The sequence below is a fragment of the Megalops cyprinoides genome, chromosome 8 (assembly GCF_013368585.1).
Source record: "Megalops cyprinoides isolate fMegCyp1 chromosome 8, fMegCyp1.pri, whole genome shotgun sequence".
NCBI lineage: Eukaryota > Metazoa > Chordata > Actinopteri > Elopiformes > Megalopidae > Megalops > Megalops cyprinoides.
In genome coordinates this window covers 12,495,039-12,514,278 of record NC_050590.1, presented here as the reverse complement: position 1 = coordinate 12,514,278, position 19,240 = coordinate 12,495,039, and the positions used below count along the sequence as shown (strand labels likewise).

Sequence of the window (19,240 nt, the reverse complement as noted above, 5' to 3'; positions counted from 1 at the left end):
CCTTAGCTGGTCTTTATAGCGCTTCTTCTGCCCTCCGGCAGAGCGTCGCCCAAGATTTAGCTGGCCGTACAGCACTCTGTGGGGCAGCCGGGTTGGAGTCGTTCTTACAATGTGCCCCAGCCATCGTAGCTGATGTTGGGTGATCATGGCTTCAATGCTGTGGGAGTTTGTTCTTCTGAGTATCTCAGAATGAGGTACACGATCCCACCAGGTGATGCCGAGGATGCGCTGTAGGCAGCGTATATGAAATTGTTCCAGACACTTAATGTGTCGACTGTAAGTGACCCAAGTTTCACAGCTGTAGGGGAGGGTGGTGATACAGATGGCTTGATAGACAGAGACCTTTTTACTGATGTGGAGGTTTTGTTTTGGAAGACCCGGTGCCGAAGTCTTCCAAACGCAGCTGATGCTTTGTTTATTCTGCTGTCGACCTCCTTGTTTATGCTACTGTCCTCAGAGAGAAAGTTTGGTGGTTGCTTGGAGCCTCCTGATATTAAAGAGGTTACTGTCCAACCTGAAGTTCACAACTACACCACTCCATGCAATTTTTCAGGGTTCTGGCAAGTGTTGCATGCCGTACATGCTGATGCAGTCAGGCATATCAGACTTGTATGGGCTCAGAGAAAATCGCTGTGTTACTTTCGTCCCGTGTTAGTTTTGTACCGGCTCTCCCCTATATGTTTCAGATGATAAGTCATGTTTGAGGTTGAATTTACTGGAAATATTCAGTAATTTTTTTACAGATTTTTCCCTTTTTTTCCATAAATCAAGGAAATGCCTGTGGATTTACAGATATTTGCCATAATTTTAAGTTTTACCCTTAAAATTACAGGTAATTAACCATAATTTAAGATGACATCAATATTATGTTTTTAAATGGCAATTTATTGTATTTTTACAGACTAACAGTGTAATTTTACATAAAATGTGACATGCTAATAACAAAAATGTATGTAAAATTACAGAAATAAGTAGTCATTCAGAGTGTTTTCATTAAAATTGCAGGTCATTAAACGTGTGATTAAAGTGAATTTATGTTTTAAGTAATTAATAGTACTTGTACAGACACAAAAGTAATTTACTGTAAGTTACTGTAGAAAGACAATTAAAATATATTATCTTACAGTATATATTTTATTATTTTTTCTAGATATTGAAGAAACTGAACTTACAGAAATGTGTGGTGATTACAAATATTTCCCTAAAATGTACAGGTGAGCCATAAACAGATTAATTACTGGATTTATATTTGGCTTGCAATTAATCACAGTATCCCAGAGCAAATTCGAATGCTTTTGCACTGATTAACAATTGTGATAAACCAGTTTTCCAAGTTCACTTTTAGTACATATGATAATCAAGTTTACTATCAGTGTCATATGTTGACACAGGGTGGTGCTGGGAGTTTACTGTGTATGTGTTTTAAAGTTATGTTGTCAGTAAGCAGTTGTACCATGCACGTTATCATCCTTGGAGCTAGAGAACATATATTTGTTGAAAGATGTTAGAGATTCGTCTTCCCAAGATGGGTGGATACAGTTTCTATTGATCATCTGTTATCTTCTGTATATTGTCTAGTAATGTATGCCAATTATTTTTTCCCTTCATAATGTCCCTTTTTACTCAATATAGAAGTTGATATACTGAGTAAAACTTTAACAATAAATAAACGATGCATAATAAACAAACTTCATTGTATCATGCTTGTGACATTTTGATGGCATTGTGCTACAGAGCCATGTTAATTGAATTCAAATGGGTACTGTGAAGGATGTTAGATGCTTGCTAGAATAAGTTAGAATAAATGATAGTAGTATATACTATATTTCAGTCTGTATCCTACATTATCACCTACTGCTCACTTCATTGCTATGGACTACACTGACAGACTGATATAATGATGCCTATTTAATAATACAAAGGTTGAGTAATTAAGAAACCACCAGTGTTCCTTTTCACAACTCCTGTTTTTTCAGTTCACCTATCTATTGTTGGCTGGACTGCATAACTGAGACATATTTTGAATTTGGCCTCAAATATTTTTGTAAATCTACACTGTTCTCAAAAAAGCCCTCTGTAGGTTCAAAATAGTCTTGCAAGCTAGCCTCTTTCTTCTAAAATCTTTGAATATTCCAGAGACAGCTGGCTATGGAGTACAGAGAAGAGGAAGGGGAAAGACATCCTCTGGAACCACTTCTATTTTGACCAATCACAAATCACTGTTCAATTTGGTAGTGCATTTTGCACACATCCAGAAGAGTCAACTCAGAAACACCTTTCTGCATCTGTATTTCTGCTCAACAAAAACATCTGCCTTGAAAAACTAAGTTCAAAATGACTGAAATCAGTCATGTTGACTAAGAGCTTTAATCCATGCAAAGTGACCAAAAGCAACTTACCCATTAACAAGTCCACTCAAACTCCAAAATGCGGGTAATAAGGGTCAGGACATTCGGGTTCACCGCATTGCTCTTATTCTTTTCTTAATGCTCTACTTTGGAGCCCTTGTCAGGATTGATCTTAAAAATGCACCTGTAGGACAGATATCAACAAAACATCAACACAGAATAACATACCAATCTAAACAATTTCAAAGAAAAGATACATAAGGGACCGCAGGGGAGACAGGTAAGGGCATGTGTACTGGTTGCTAGTTTCAAGTGCTGTTTCTATGTGGAAACCTCCTTGATGTCAACCACTTTGATAAAAAAGTCAAATATGGTCATCAGAAGTCAAATATATGCATCAACCTGGTTTGGAGGAATCAGGGAGGCATTATGGAAGAAGGCTGATATAAAGGTGGTGGAATTCTTAGTATATTTGAAAATCTAGTTCACTGTATCCAAAGTTGCACAAGGCACCGTTCAACTAAACCATAAAGCAAAAATCTAATTTCCAAATAACCTACGTGAAAAGCAGATGAGCAAGTCACTACCTTGATTGGAGACATACTTCATACAAATACTGACAAAACAAACAAACAAAAAACTGAATCTTTCCTTTACAGGTTGGTCCTAGCCAGAGGAATTTTCATCCAGTGAAGTTAGCAAAATATCTGTGCCACCATGTGCGATAGTCCTGGGGAGTTGATTTTGGAAGAGGTTAGTTGAGAAAGTGAGGGGCAGCACTGGGTCCCTGCATACATAGCTTTAAATATTTGTGCCAAGTTTTTGAGAAAGTGAGGATATGAGAAAGGAAGTGGAAGGTTTATCTGCGAGATGTTGAGACAGACTCAGCAAATGCACAAAAGAGACTGAAACTGCATGAATGAGAGAAAGAAATATGGTCTATGAGAGACTGAAAATTTTTGCTTATGAGCAAACTGCTCTCTAGACACCCAGTAGAGCTGGTATTCCTGATTTTAGAGAGTATCTGACTTGTTGTGGAGTACAATAACTACAAAGTTAATCATAGATTTATGCTAAATAAACCTATACTAAACCTTGCAAATTCCACTTTTATCCTTTTATCCCAGCACAAACTAGATGCATGATGTTTGTCCATTTAACCTTACTGATTAATATAGAAAGTTTGGAAACTCTAGAAAGTTTTGAAAGTTAATATTGCATACCGGACTTCATAGTGACTATATGAACCCTCTGGATACTGTAAGAGCAAACCATCTAGGACTTTATGCACTTTAAAGTAAATACTAGGAATTATATGCAAATACATACACACATGCAAATGCTCATGTTAAAGAGTGATTTTGGCTTTTAATACCTCTGCTTTAATAGTGTTCATATGTCATTGATTGAAAAGGAGCATGCTTACAAGGTCTGCCAAAAATATCGGTGTAATCGATGCAACGAATCACTGGGGTGTAATAAACTTGCACACAAGACAAAGACAATCTGCTTCCTCAACAGTAAATGTCAAATTATTGAATAAACCTACTAAATGGCATAGGAACACTGTTGTAGAACTCCATCACTACAATAAAAATTAAGCAAAATACAGTAGCCACACAGGTTGTACATACAGTAGAGGCTTCAAGTGAAAAAACAACACTGTCATATCATAAAATGGTTAGTTATTTATTTTACACAATCTATTATATGTCAATACATATGACAATCTCTCTGGTTGCTTAACATTTGATGAAAATTATGATTTATATAGAGTGTTGTTTGCAATGCAATGCATCATTTCTCATCTACCATTTTACCAAAAGGAAACAAGAAAACTTGGGACTTAACGCAGGCTTTGCCGCAAGTCCAATTCACTTTAAACTGGGACAGATCACCACGGTAATATGCTGTAATCAAAAATTATTCTCGAGCTGGCTAAAGAGCTATGTGCACACCAGAAAATGGCAAAGACAACGGGGGCAACAGCACGTAAGCGACTTATGCCTGAAACTCCTTCTCCGCCTGCGAAAAGGAGACAATGCCAAATCGGAAGATGTTCAGGGAACAAAACTTGTGACGTCTGCCAGGCATGTAAGCCACTTGTCTGTGGCAAATACTCCAAGAACGCACCAATGCTGTGCTTGGAATGTTGATAAAGCCATGCACGTATCCTGAGCACAGTTTGATGGGAACTTGACTTGAGTTGGTGAACTCAAACGATTCTTGACGCGGTCATTACGAGCACAATGTATCAGGCAGTTGCGGTTGACCTTTTTTTGGTCCTGTGTGTCCTTACCAGACCTTATGTCATTTCTCTGAGATACAAAGGTGTCTGAGATTAACTGTTCTATTTTTTTTTCCTCTCATTATCCAAGATTATTTCTTGCATGTCTTTTTTCTTCTTCATCTGTTCTTTCACATTCACAGGCCCAGCCTCCCACTGAATACAGCCATAGGAGTCTTTCCATTGCTTCTTATTTTCTGGAATAGTGCTGCTGTCATCTGGAGTGGCGCCCTGCTTAAACAGCGTCTCATTTCACCTATAGTTATCAACTCTACACTGAAGTTGTTTTGTTAAAGAATCATGGCCACTTCCAACAACTAAATCTTCTATCATGTCTTTCAAAGACTTTGGATATGCTAGGACCATCTTCCGTGCAACTTCATTTAGGTGCCTCTTTGCTGGTTTATTGCAAATGGCAAGGATTTCAAATGCAATTATGCAAATCATTTCCCTCCTTTCCCTGGCTGTTGGCCGCTCCTGATTACCTAATTTCTTCCTCAAAACAGCTGGCAGCATGTGCCAAGGGACTTGAAATTTGTAGTGCCAGTCATTGCCCAGTTGTGTAGTGGAACTAGAGCTGTCAGTATCAGATGGAGAGGAGATGAGGCTTCCAACTGAGCTTCGAGAAGTAGAGGGTGTGCTTGGGCTTGTAGTAACCTGGGGTGCTGTTTCAAGAGTTTGGGGTGAGCTTGGCTCCTCTGCCGTGTTTAAGTGGCTTGAAGCTGTATCAGTCTGAGCTGAGAAGACACCTAAAAAGCACAGAGCCACATTCACTTAAAAAGATCAATGTCATCCTTTAACAGGGATTCATTTTTGCATGTGTAAATACATCACTTTGTAGAAATTGTGGATGGAATACATAGATATCACTTCTATTCAAATACAGGCCCTTTGTGTCAATATTTACAAACAATGCAATCAAAAATACATTCAAAGGTTCAAATCATAGGCCTATTTGAAGCTGGTGACTTGCTGACACATTTTGTCAATCATTACAGAGCTCAGGCTTATCAATTTGGAAGTGAAATATGTTTTCATTCCAATGATGTAGTAGCCCAACAATGCCACTGGTGGCAACATACTCATATTATGGATTGGGCCTTGACTTACGTTTTACATGTGCAAGAAGCCTCCTTGGTTGAATGGGTTTGAGCACGCCTGCAAGGTCATCTACCTGGACAAGCTTCATGTCATCAACCGTTTCCACCCCAAGGTCTTGGAGGGCATCCAAAATGGGTTGCAATGTAGCTAATGTGCTACATATTGGTAGTGCTTCTTTAATAAGAGTGGCTATGTCATCCATGGCTAGAAAAGGGAAATAAATGATCAGTGAAATGGAAACATAGTTACACATCCAACACACTATGCTTCAGGGATATTACTTTCATTGCAAACAGACTGTATGCAGCCAGTGGATAAAAATCCAGACACCGATTAGCATTAATGCAAAGCACATCCCTTGCAGCTTCTCCAACTTTATGGAGCCCATACTCTGGCATGTAAGATGATGAGTGTGGCGTCACAAGAAAATACACATCTTTGTTGTTTTTCACCAAAAAAAGCTCAAGTTGTCCAAATTCTACAGACTCATCATTTTTAAGGCATAGAAAGCAGCCCTTTCTATAGAGCAGGGGTGTCCAAACATTTTGCAAAGAGGGCCAGATTTGGTGAGGTGAAAATGTGTGGGGGCCGACCATTCAGCCTGACATTCTTTGAACCATTAACATTAACTACAAATTAACTATTTTATGAAATTTTTATTGCAAATGGCATACTTTTCATTTCTTCACACAGAACACAAATAAATCTAAACAAGGTTTTACCAAAATCACTCTGCCTTTCATATTTGAAGACCACATAAAATGAAGAAAAAGTCTGTCTGGAAAAAAAACTTTCGGAAAGATTAAACATATCTAGGTTCAGAGACCCGGGACCCGCTTTGATTGTCAATTGAAAAACAAAAGAACAAATGATACATGGATTGAAATGACTCAGTGTACATTCAAAACTGTGGCTTTGGTCATCACAAAAAAATCAATTCTCTGAGATTTTAGAATTCATAGATTTTCATTCACCTCAGAAGACTAAACAAATAACTTGCCTGCACTAATGTGAAGGGTGATACCGAGATCTTGACTGCAGTATATAGGCCAGGTATGGCTCAAAGTCAGTGGTTTTGATGCGCAAGATGTCACGCAGGTGGAGTCACTTAGTCTCGTCCTCATGCGGTTCTTGTTAATGTTCATAACCGAGAATGTCTTCTCGCACAAGTATGTCGAGCCAAACAAGCTCAGCATTTTCTTAGCAAATGTTCGAATCTCTTGGAACCTGCCTTTATCCAGCTGGCGGTAAAAGTTGACAAGAGGGAGCTGTTGGTGCCAACTGTGACACTCGGCGTCACACTGCAGCTCGATGAGCTCCAGCTGCAGGTGGCCTGGAGCATCATCAGGGTCCACGGAGAAAGGAGAGGAAAAAAGCGTGATCTCCTTTTCAATAGCTGCAAAATCCCGAAAGCGCTGTTGAAACTCCTCAGCCAGAGATGAGATGTCTGTTGCATACCTCCTCATTTGCGCACTGATATTATTCTGTGGAAAACTGGTCATTATTTCCTGCAGCGATGGTATTGGGCTGCGTTTGTGACAGCTCCCTTTGGAAAAGTAGCAGCTTGGTCCCAAAGGCTTTGATGTGTGAATACAGTTGGCTTACCACTGCATTTTGCCCCTGATGGCTCGTGTTCAGCGCGTTCAGATGTCGTGTTATGTCAACTAAAAATCCAAAATCAGACAGCCAAACAGGATCAGATAGTTCTGGCATTGGTTGTCCCTTTTTTGCCTAGAATTGTCCGATTTCCTCCCTAAGAGAGTAGAAGTGCTGCAGTGCAGACCCCCGACTGAGCCATCTTACGTCGTTGTAATACACAACATCTCCGTATTCAGCCTGGATGTCGAGTAGAAACTGTTGAAACTGGCGGTGGCACAGGGCTTTGGAGCGAATATAATTAATAGCCTTTATCACCGGTTTCATAACATGATCATATTTCAGATGTTTGGCACAGAGAACTTGTTGATGAATAATACAGTGGAGTTTTATAGCTTTTCCTCCTTCTTCGCTGACTTTGTTACAGACTAGGGTTGATAATCCACTTTGCTCGCCAGCCATGGCAGGTGCGCCATCCGTAATAATCCCAGTGACTTTATTCCATGGTAGTTTCATGTCATCTTTTCATGACATGTTTTTCATGTTTTTGTACGCGTGTATTTTATACTGTGGTCAACAGTGCTGGCGGGCTGCATATTATTGATTTTATGACAGAGGCTGCGGGCCAGTGGAAATTTGAACACGGGCCGCATTTGGCCCCCGGGCCGGACTTTGGACATGCCTGCTATAGAGAGTTCCCTGAAAGCGCACCTCTGGGGACACAAAGTCAGGTGTGACCAAGCTCGCCTCAACACCATTGCGTACCTTACTGCTGTATAGCTCAGCATGGTAAGGGGAGGAGGCTTGCACTTGCAAAACTGGAGGAAAGAAGGAGCTGGAGTTCATGTAGGACTGAAGTAGCTGGTGATGGTTTGCACGAATCTGACAAACATTTTTAAAGTTCTGTGTCCTCCTCACACATCGTTTGAAGTATGAGTGCTTGCTCTCAAACCTCAAAGTCCACAAGCGAATGAGTGGGCCAGGCCTCATGATCAATGATGGGTAGTGGAGGAGGTAGTGATGTTTTAGTTTTAGTTTGTCAGAGGGAAATAGATGCTTCCTTGTTTCAAGATATTCTTGAATGTGGACATGGAGGAAACTAACCTGGACAGCAGAGATCTTGGGAGCACAGACTAACTCAACTACTTCCTTTAGCATTATCACCAGCTGCTATACCTGGTCATGGGTGTCTTTGATTCTGTCCCCAATAATAATGGGAAGAAGTCTCAGCAAACACCAATTCTTAGCTGCCTGCCCACCAATCTTAATTCCACGTTCACTGACTTCTGAAGGAACTGAACTAGCATCAGAACCCAGGTACTTGAACTGTTTGATTTGCTGGTTGAGTTGCCGGTAAGTCATCCATTTCTTTACTTTCACAAAGTACTGTATGTAAATGGAAAGGTCATAGGCAACCACTCCTTCAAAGAAGTCATGGCCTATGCATGGTGGAAGGCCTGGCTGACATACATGAAAATACTGAAGACCATTGAAAAGTGAGTCAAACTTTACTCCATTTACAGTTGTTGCCTCACTCTCTTGTAGTAGCTGCACTTCCTCTTTGTAATTCTCAACTGTCCTCACTGGAGACCTGACGCTCAGATTGTCAATTTCCTCTCTGGGTACCTAGCAGTACCTACAACAGTGAGAAGAAGTGCTAAACTTTTCAGCGTAACCACCAATGTAGTGGGATGCCAAGTTGTCACCTACAATGCACAAGACTGTTGCCCGTACAGTATGACCTGAAGAAGTGACTAGACCATTTTCTTCCAGCTCTCTCATGTCTGACAGCATCCTTGAAAACATTTTCTCAGGCCCAAAGTATTTTAAATCTTGCTCTGTGTACAAAAGCAACAGCTGCAGGTGATTGACACTTGACCGATAGAATGGCTCAAAGTTGGCAAGTGTGAAGTACACCCCCACTAGCTTGTGCTTTTTCTTTGCTGAGCCGAGAGGGTTGACTACCTCAAAAGCATCCTGGTATAAAATGAGCTTTAAACTTATACCTGGCTGCATACACAAAGCATTGGTTTTGACAACAGATCCATCACACACATCAGTTAACACGTCAGTGGGAGGGACATTTTGAGTTTCACACATTTTCCTGCCACACCACAGGATCTTTTAATATAGCTATCAAAGTGTCTTTGAGAGGGATGTACTGTGCATACCTGTCCCTAGGTGAATAGGTAGTGGTGCACATATGAGGAGTTCCTGTGGAAATACTCTTTCCTAGTATATTCTGTGGAGAGAGGAAAACTGCCATTTCACATTAGAGTAACGACTGTGAGCTATAGAACACTTACAAGACTTAACAGAGACTTGAACACAACAGAGCTTAAGGCTCTAGAAACTATGTACAATTTTTTAGAAACAAGATATTCTTTCACAAACCTGTTAACTTGTATCTTATAAGCAAATGATGGTAGGACCGGTGCGGCTGTTGAATGAAAGAAAGAAAACAAGTTAGGGAAAGACGCCAATGAAAATCTAGCAATATGTTGTTAAAGAGACATTTATTATAGATAGAACATGTGTTGCATGTAAATTGCATGCAGATAACACTGACGCAACAGCACAGTTTTATAAAGCAAGAAGTTAAGGTTGTCTAGTTTGCTAAAATTAGGCTACTAACTTCAGGGAAGTTAGCTAACTTAGCTAGCTGCAGGCACGCTATTGACCAGTAGCGAGCTAGCGCACATGGGAGAGACAGTAAAATTACTTGAAGTTCGACTCACTGTCACCAAACATACAATCTCCCATGAAATGACTAAAGCTAAAAGAGGTTGGTTGCCCACCGTGTTGACCACATGTGACTGAGCCCGGTCGACACTTTGCTATTCTGTGGATGCAGAGCTTGCGCAAGTCTGTTATCGATTGAGCTGTGCGGGCAGAGGAATATTAGCGAAAGCGGGATTCTGGAACAACCCGCGTGACTTATCTCCTTTTTCTTGTTCTGGGACATTCACCGTAAGATCACAAGTTTCAGTCTGCTTCGACCCGCCCACCACGACCAACGTTGGGTGTGTCATAATCGTTGACAGAGGTTGACAGGTTTGAAGAATGACAAATGGTAGGGGTTAGCGTTAGGGGTGTCCGTCCAATCCAATTTGAATTAGGTGAGAAAAAATGACGAGCTCTTTCAGCGAGCTTGCTACGCGCCTACAACACATAGTAGCCCTTGACAAAGCCACAGCGGAGATGTCAGATGGTCACCGGTTGAGGTAAGTGTCTCAGATAACGCATGTGAACGATATTTTAAACGTGTCATACCGTGAGGCTGCACTTTTCTGTTGACAAGTTTACAGTCTTGAAGCTAATGTTAGCATGCTTACTAGCTACTGTTGTGTTAGCTATCCTTAGCTTGTAAAATAGCTGTGTTACCTTAAAGTTAATGGCAAGTCTAATAAGGCAAATCGTCAATGTCCAAAACACAGTTAAGCCAATTATCTTCATTTCCAAATTGCTCTTGTTAAGCAAATTAATGCTGATGATATATGGGTTGCGGTGGGATTTCTATGATTAATGTAGGGATGGACACCAAAACCCGGTATTAAACGGGCCCTGGGGCTAAATTATTAAAGACTGTAGTAGTGATAAGCTCTGACGTTACCGGTTCTTTTATCGGTGCTTTTTAACGTTTTGGTGTAATGTATTATCACCCTGAAGATTCTCCCCTGCTCTCTGTTTCAGAGCTGTCATCCCCGAGGGGCTGGGAGAGCAGAGAGGAGCTCCTCCAAGTACATTCCTTACTGTAAGTGCAATAAAACCTAAAAAAGTCAGTACTTTATCAATACACCTGTTCAACAAGCATAAACATGTAAACATGTAGAAAAGCCGTATTTCAGTCTGCTCTGTTTGCAGTCTGTCGTCCACCGCTGCTGTGTTTTCATAAGCACAGCAAGGCTGAGAGCGAATTATTTCAAACAAGCTAAAACAAAAGCTGTCTGTATGTAGTCTAACTGTTTAGCTTAGTTTGTCTTGTATCTTAATTAATTTTAATTACAGATTTGAATAGATTTATATTGTTTTCCATCTTAGCATGGCCTAGGTCCTATCTGTAACATGTGATAAGAAAAAAAAGCAACTTTCAAATTAGAAGTGAACATTTCTGTCTGTCACGAATGGAAAATGCCAAAAGGTTTGAATGGATTGTCTAAACAAATGCCTATTTCTCCACAGATGGATAATCAGGGGGTATGTAAGGAGGCCCCAGCAGCCAGGTGACGGTGAACAGGCAGTATGAAGTCATCTGACAAGTTTCCCACACACAGTATGTATTGTCCTCATTGAATGTATCCTAAGATGATTTTCACATTTGTTGCATTTGCCCCATTATCAATCCTAAGTAGAACAGTTGTGACATGGAATGCCAGACCGATGCAGACCCTTGCATCCATGTAACTGGAGAGAATCTGCACAGAGCCTTTACTGTCTGTGTCTTGCGGCTCATGCGTGTAGATTTGTAGACCGGCACAGAATCGGATATATCTGAGACTGACCACCAGTCATGGCCGATCAAGCTGAAAACCATTTCCGGTCACCCACCAACCGATCGGTGCATCTCTAAAGATGCACTTAGATGGAGTTATAACGCTTACACTTGACATGTACTACTAAAGTGAAATACTGCTTTAAGGGAATACTTAAAAAAAATTTTGTCGTAATTACTTACTACTTTCGTTAACCTTGATGGGAAATGTCTTGAGGTCAAGGAAAGACAGAAAGGAGAATTCATGAAGAGTTAGGAAAAGATAACTTTGGTGCTAAAACAGTCCAACTGAACTTGCACTAGGCCACATAAAGGTTTGTCATCTTCTTACGAAGTTTTATGGGGGTTAGCAACTTTATGGTGCATTACTGCTATCTTCCGGACTAGAGTGCTGGTTAGGATATCTATTACCTACATAACCTAATTAATCGTATTTGGTATTAAAAATCTGGTTATAACACATTCTGTAAAAGTGAAATATGAGCTTAAAGAAGCACTGAGCAATTTTTAGACCATATAAAACAAAAAAAATGTATATTTCTCAAATATGTTGTAAATAATGTGCATGCCACATGAGATGGGGATTCAAAGTGTTTTGTAGGTTTGGAAAGAGTTTTTTTATTTTATATATTCTATTTTATTTTATTCTTCATCTTGTTCTAGTGTGTTATAATACATAGTACTGGAAACCACCTGAATGCAGGGGCTTAAGGCTCATTGAATTATAAACGTATGAAGAGATCGTTTACAAAAAAGAGATGACACATTTATTATCAATTTATATTTATAATTCGGTGTTTCTTCTATATTTTGTTTCATTTGACATTTCTTGTCATTCATCGTATCAAACCCACCCCATTTTAAATGAATGATTGTGATCGGCCTGACTTTTCTCAGGATGGATGGGAATCTGTCTGAACGGGAGGGGGGCCAGAACCATCTGTGAGAGCGAATAAACGTGAGCTTGCTGATTGGTGTGGTTTCCAGGCTGAGTGACATAGGCTACATCCTGCCTGTGGGCAATTTAACTTTCTGGGGCTTTGGTAGAGGAGCTCCAGGGCTCTTCTATGGGGGAACTGGGTGGTGGGGGGCCCACTGATGCTCACACATATGCAAGTGGCCAGTAAAATAGATATATAATTTAACTATCAAGATGTATATGTGCACAAGACAAATTTGTGCACCGGTTTAGTCTAAGCTTGTACCTGATGCTCCTAACACTGGACAAGTAGGTATTAATATCATGCAGCTAAGTCAAGTAATTAACGTTGCTTCCTATAAATTTAGTTAATGTTACATAGCAGCCAAAAAAATGTAAGATTACTGTTAGCCTTTCCTGCTCAGCTTCCAGACATAGTCATAAGCACGAAGGAGATGTTTGCTAGTACTAAACCCCTTACTTTTCAACCATCATTAGAATTGGCTGAGGTTTTGCATTGTGTCTGTAGAACATATGCTGGTGTGTGTGAATGTAATACAGAGTATTTCAAAATATTTATTTTGTGATTTCAGGTCAAGTGGAAAAACTGTGCTTGTGGAGATCTACAGCAGACAACCATGGCAGTCCAGGTTTGGAAAGAGTAGACTGTTTTTAATCTGATTTTGGCATAGTCAAAGATGGACAAGGACTGATTATTAAACAACCGAAGCTTTGTAGGCTATGTTTACCTTATCAACGCAGACTAACTCTGTTAGCTATTTGTATAGGCAAACTTAGCTGGAATCACATATACAGCCACTGGTGTACTGTGCTGACGATAGCCTATAACGTCTGATGTTGTAGTGTGCAACTTTACCTGTTCCTGACTGGTAAGAATAATAAACATATCACCATCTACTGATAATATGTATATAAAGGCATCTCCTTTCCAAATTATTGCAGTACACAGATAGTGAAAGTACATATCAATATTAACTGTCCCTACTATTTTGTTATATAATTTTGATTTCAGTCAGATCTTTCTCACCCAAACAGCTGATCTGCAGCATAATACAGTGCGCAGAAGGCAGAGTGGTGCTTATGCGTAAGAATAGGGCGCTATGGTTGAGAAAATGTGGTGCCATAAGAAAGGGCTGTGTAACTACAAGGTGGAGCGCTGACAGTATTCCAAGTATAGCGTACACTTAAACTGATATGATTTTTTTTTTTTTTAGATGGGTCTTCTTTTAGGTGGCTAAACACGTTTTCCGGCTGTCCTCGTCCACACCAGTATATTGCTCTGCACCTGTGTGTCTGGCCAACACAGACTCCTCTGCTTTCCTCCACACAGACAGGGCTGTGAGAGCCTATGGAAGCAGTAAGGGTGTACTTAGTTTTTTACACATGGCTTCTCCATTTGGCCTAGTTTTTGTTAAATAAATAATGACACGGTATAATATGTCATGTGTTGTTCATCTGAGGTTGTATTTAAGACCTGCTAAGGACCAGATGATTTTTATTATGTCCTGATACATGTATATATGTATGTATGTACATACGTATATGTATGTACATGTATATGTATGTATATGTGTATATACACATATACACTTTTTTCCCTCAAGCTCGGGTCCTCTACTAGAGGCCTGGGAGTTTAAGGCCTGTCGCAGTATCTCAGCTGTTCCTAGGACTGCACTCTTCTGGACAGAGATCTCGGATGTTGTTCCTGGGATCTGTTGGAGTCATTCTCCCAGTTTGGGGGTCACTGCACCGAGGGCTCCAATCACCACAGGAACCACTGTTGTCTTCACCTTCCACATCTTTTCTAACTCTTCTTTCAGCCCTTGATATTTCTCTAGATTCTTGTGTTCCGTGTTCCTGATGTTGCTATCACTTGGGATTGCTACATCTATCACTGCAGCCTTGTTCTCTTGTTTGTCCACCACTACTGTGTCCGGTTGGTTAGCCATTACCAGTTTTTCAGTCTGTATCTTGACGTCCCACAGGATCTTTGCTTGGTCGTTCTCAACCACCTTTGAAGGTGTATCCCATTTTGACCTTGGGGCATGTTCCAAGCAACTAGTTGTTTTGGTGTTAGTGTAGAAGTTGGAAAGTATCTATAGGTCCCACATCCTCCCCATGTAACCCCTCTCATTGGGGTTGCTTGTGTAGTAGCATTCCAGCAGTCCGGTGTTCTCAGCTGTTGTCCATGATTGTCTTGTTCTTGTAGCCCATTTCTCATCAAGTTGTGTCACCTGACGCAAACCTTGTTAGACCGGGCGACGTCCAAGCTGGTGTGACTCTTGTACATACAAGAGTCTACATATATATATGTATTATTATTATATATATGTGTGTGTGTCTGTGTAGTTTGTTTTCAAGATAACAAACTCAGTACAGTATGATTATACTGTAAGCTTGAAAAACATTGATCATAGTTTTCAAAGACTGTCCCATATGCCAGTACAGTAGAGTAGGAGGGGGCTTCCTGGCATTGCTGGATGGGCGTAGCAGGGAGCAAGCGAAGTTCTGCTTTCTACTAATAGCAATCATGACCAAAATCATGTCAGTTAGGCCCAGGGTTCAAAATATTGAATTATTCCTTTTATGTATTTCTTTGTTTCCCTTTACACGTATAAACCAAGATTTTGGCAATACAACTCTTTATCGGATAATTGTATAAAATAACTGCTAAATACCTTACATTTACAGTGAACGCCTTTTAATGAAGATATTTTTCATTTGTTCTGACATACTATGCTTGTTTTTCCACTGTCACATTACCATTTTTAACAATAAATATGTTTTCACATTTTTTTACTAAAATGGCAGTTTAATTCCATACATTTACAGACCTTTCTGTTTCATTGAAGGTACTTATTATTTATACACGGTTTGCTTGTTTTGAACATAGTAAAACCTTTATTTTTAAAAGGGATTAATGTAGATATTATAGGAAATTCCTTAACATAACTGTATAATACTGTACATTTAAAGAGATTGTGTTTGAATGTAGCTATTGTTCATGTATTTTGACACACAGTGCTTCGTTTCCATTGTCCAATGAAAATTTCTTGAACATTACAATTCTCTAAAATGACTGACTAATACTGTAAATGTACAGAAATTCCATTTTGATTAAAAGTACATATTCTGTGTTTATATGTTGTGTTGCAGTTTTTTTTACTCGGAGAAACCACAGTCTTACAGGAAATAACTGTAGGTAGACGGGACAGTTTCATAGAGCAACTACTAAATACCTCTAATTTACAGAGATTGGCCTTAAATGTAACTATTTTTGATGTATTTTGATGTACTATGCTTGTTTTTTCCACTGTCCAGTGAACTTAAAAAAAAATAGTTCTGTAAAATTACAGATTAGTGCTGTAAATGTAGACATTTGTCTTTGTTTTTATTGACTTTCTGCTGTTTTTATGCATTATTTCTTAGTTATTGTACATTACAAATCAATATTTTAGACAGGGCAGTTTTATAAAATAATTAAATACTTTTAATTTAGATGGATTGGTCTTAAATGTAGCTATTTTTTATGTATTTTGATGAACTATGCTTGTTTTTTCCACTGTCCAATGATCTTTTAAAAATATGATAGTTCTGTAGAATTACAGATTAATATTGTAAACGTGCAGACATTTGTCTTTTGTTTTATGCACTTATTTCTGTTTTTATACATGAGCCTACCTGCCAGAGGAATTTGAGAATTTCAGAGACACACAGGTTGTCCTGGATTACACTGAGGTCCGCTGCCAAACACCCTCCTCTCTGCTATTACAGAGTGAGGTTTTTTCTAACTACAAATCTCACTGCACCTTCAAGGCTTTGATTGGAATGGCACCTCATGGTGCAGTAACATTTGTGTCTGCACTCTACGTGGGGTCTATTAGTGACCGGGAGCTGTTCAAGCAGTCAGGAATCATCAAACTTCTTACTCCTGACATGGCCATAATGGTTGATAAAGGTTTCCTCATTGATAACCTGGTACCATGCAGAATCCACCGTCCTGCTTTCCTGAACAAGGGCACACAAATGCTCAGGATGTCAGTCACACAAAGTCTGTGGCCAGGCTCAGGGTTCATGTTGAACGGATTATCCGTCGGGTGAAGGAGCATAAGTTGTTTGATACAGTCATCCCCTTGTCAGTTGCTGGTAGCATAAATCAATTGTTTACAGTGTCATGCTTGCTTGTGAACTACCAGAATGGACCACTTGTCAAGGCATGGAGCCAATAAATCTAAACACTCTCATCCTTTTCTGTTTGCCTTATTCACCCGTTAAACCACAACAAGGCTGAGATGTACACTGACGTGAGAACTGGCACATGACATTGTGACCTGGTGCCTTTTTGCCAATCAAAACAAGACTGAGGTGTACAAAAACCCGGAAGTTCTTTCAAACATACAGATGGCATTTACGAACAAACCCACGTTCATGTTACAGTGTCACATACCAGTGATCACATCAGCATACACCTCAGCCTTGTTGTGGTTTGACAGGTGAATAAGGCGAATGTGCAGATTTCCCAAAGATTTGGCTAATCCAAATACTGTATATATACTGTTGTAAATATTATGTTTTGTGCACTCTTGAATTTTCTTTTTATGGACCAATGGATCTTGTTGCCCTTGTCTCATCTGGGATTTTTTACATAACTGATACCTGACTTGGACCCTGCTTACATTTTTCTTTGTCTGTTAGTTAATAAAAAAACATTTTTATCTAAAATCCAACATCTCACCTGCTTTTGCTACACCAGAAATTCCCAAACTCACAATTTCAGTTCTCAAAATCTGCTGTCTTTATTCACAACTCAGATTAACAAACAGTAAGATACAGAATTTCCTTATAAATAAATAAATATGAATAAATAAATATAAACCTTGAAATTCATTCCAACATTGAATCTGGCCAAATCCAGCATACATTTCAATACATGCATTGTATTGTGACAAAGTGACATTGTGACTGATAACATTCCATCACAGCTGCAGAAGCTAAGTTAAATTATGAAATTGAAAATAAATAAAGACCTTACAAAGTTGGCTAATCAATCTCTTGTAGCCCAACTACAGTAATTTGATGGACCACCAGTTGTCCGTGGCCAATTGAGTGACCTAACGCGAACACCTCGGTATGTAGTGGTAAAAAAAAATGATCTGCTTTCTCTCTAATGGTGTGTATAACCTCAACATCTTTGTATATTCGCTCGATTAGCATGTCCTCCTGGGCACAGACAACAAAGTCACACCAATCTAAGCCTGTCAACAGCATCGGGCCCTGAACTTGCCAATAATACTTGTGCTGCCTCCAAAATTTTAACACACCACCTGACATTTTAACATAGGGACAATCCACATAGCTCTGGATATTGGGGCATTTGATTTCAAGGAGACCAAATGATGGGTTCTCAGACGGATCAAAGATGACTCCATCGGGATAGCAACCCAGCCATGGAGCATCAGGATGCACAATAAACCCACAAGGTGAATAATTCACATTTTTAAGACTGCAGTACTCTTTAACTGCAACTGGCTCCATATCGATACCTCTCCTCATGTCCTTGGTCTGGACAGTTCCCCTGAACATTCTGTCAGCCAGATTTTCTGCTGACGTATGCCCGCGAACATGGCATGCCTTGTGGAAGCGCGTAGATGTCACTCGCATCTTTCTCAAGAGATGCCATTCTTGACATGAACTCTGTTCCCTTGTTGTGGCTTCTATCCTGTGAGCCATGTTGAATGACACTTCTAGAGACTTGAGATGTAGTAGTTCCTGCTCTGATAAAACACAGGCACACATGGATGATTCGAGCCTATAGCTTTGGATGGGAAGGGGAGGGTGGGCAGGGGGATTTGGGATGTTGATGATTTCCCGCACTGCTGGTGGTTTAAGCTGAAATGACAACGCACTCCCTGCCTGGACAGCCCCAAAAGCAGACTGAACTAATGGGACTGCAGCTGACATGCGCATTGTTGTCACCAAAGGTGCAGCTGATGGAGTGAAGTCCTTGTACACCTCTGAGACTTGCAACATTGTAATATCTGGCATGTCCCCCTCCAGGGCGTTGTAGAGAGAACTTCTGAAAAAATATTAACAGTGAAAGAAAAAAATGAAAACCACTACACTGCATTGCTGCCACAATACCAGTGAAACTACAATGAGATATAAGGCAAAGGTAATGTATCTCACCTCACACAGTGACTGGGCTTTTTTATGGGCTTGCGAATCGCCATTTCTCCCACCGGGCCTGGATTGATACCCTGACAGGAGAGACATGTTTGACATAGCATCACAATAGCTACATATGCATAGATATAGTACAACTCACATGATCAGTAACTTTCCAGTGTCCTTGGTTTATGCCAGACCTGCTCAGTATCTGTGCAGCTGTGCACTGGGGGTACAGCAGGAATATTTTGCTGGGAGTAGTGCACGGTCTAGTAAAGCAGTGCAACCAAATGATTGCATAAGGCAGTCCC

General features: G+C 40.0%; 1 long non-coding RNA gene and 1 pseudogene across 1 annotated transcript; both read left to right on the top strand.

Annotated features, from left to right (window-relative positions):
* LOC118782284 overlaps positions 1 to 19,240 on the top strand; it is a 295,763-nt pseudogene that overhangs the window by 242,528 nt on the left and 33,995 nt on the right.
* On the top strand, positions 11,521 to 14,029 carry LOC118781725. Its single transcript, XR_005005119.1, has 3 exons — positions 11,521 to 11,605; positions 13,337 to 13,393; positions 13,979 to 14,029. It is a non-coding gene; the product is annotated as an uncharacterized LOC118781725 (long non-coding RNA).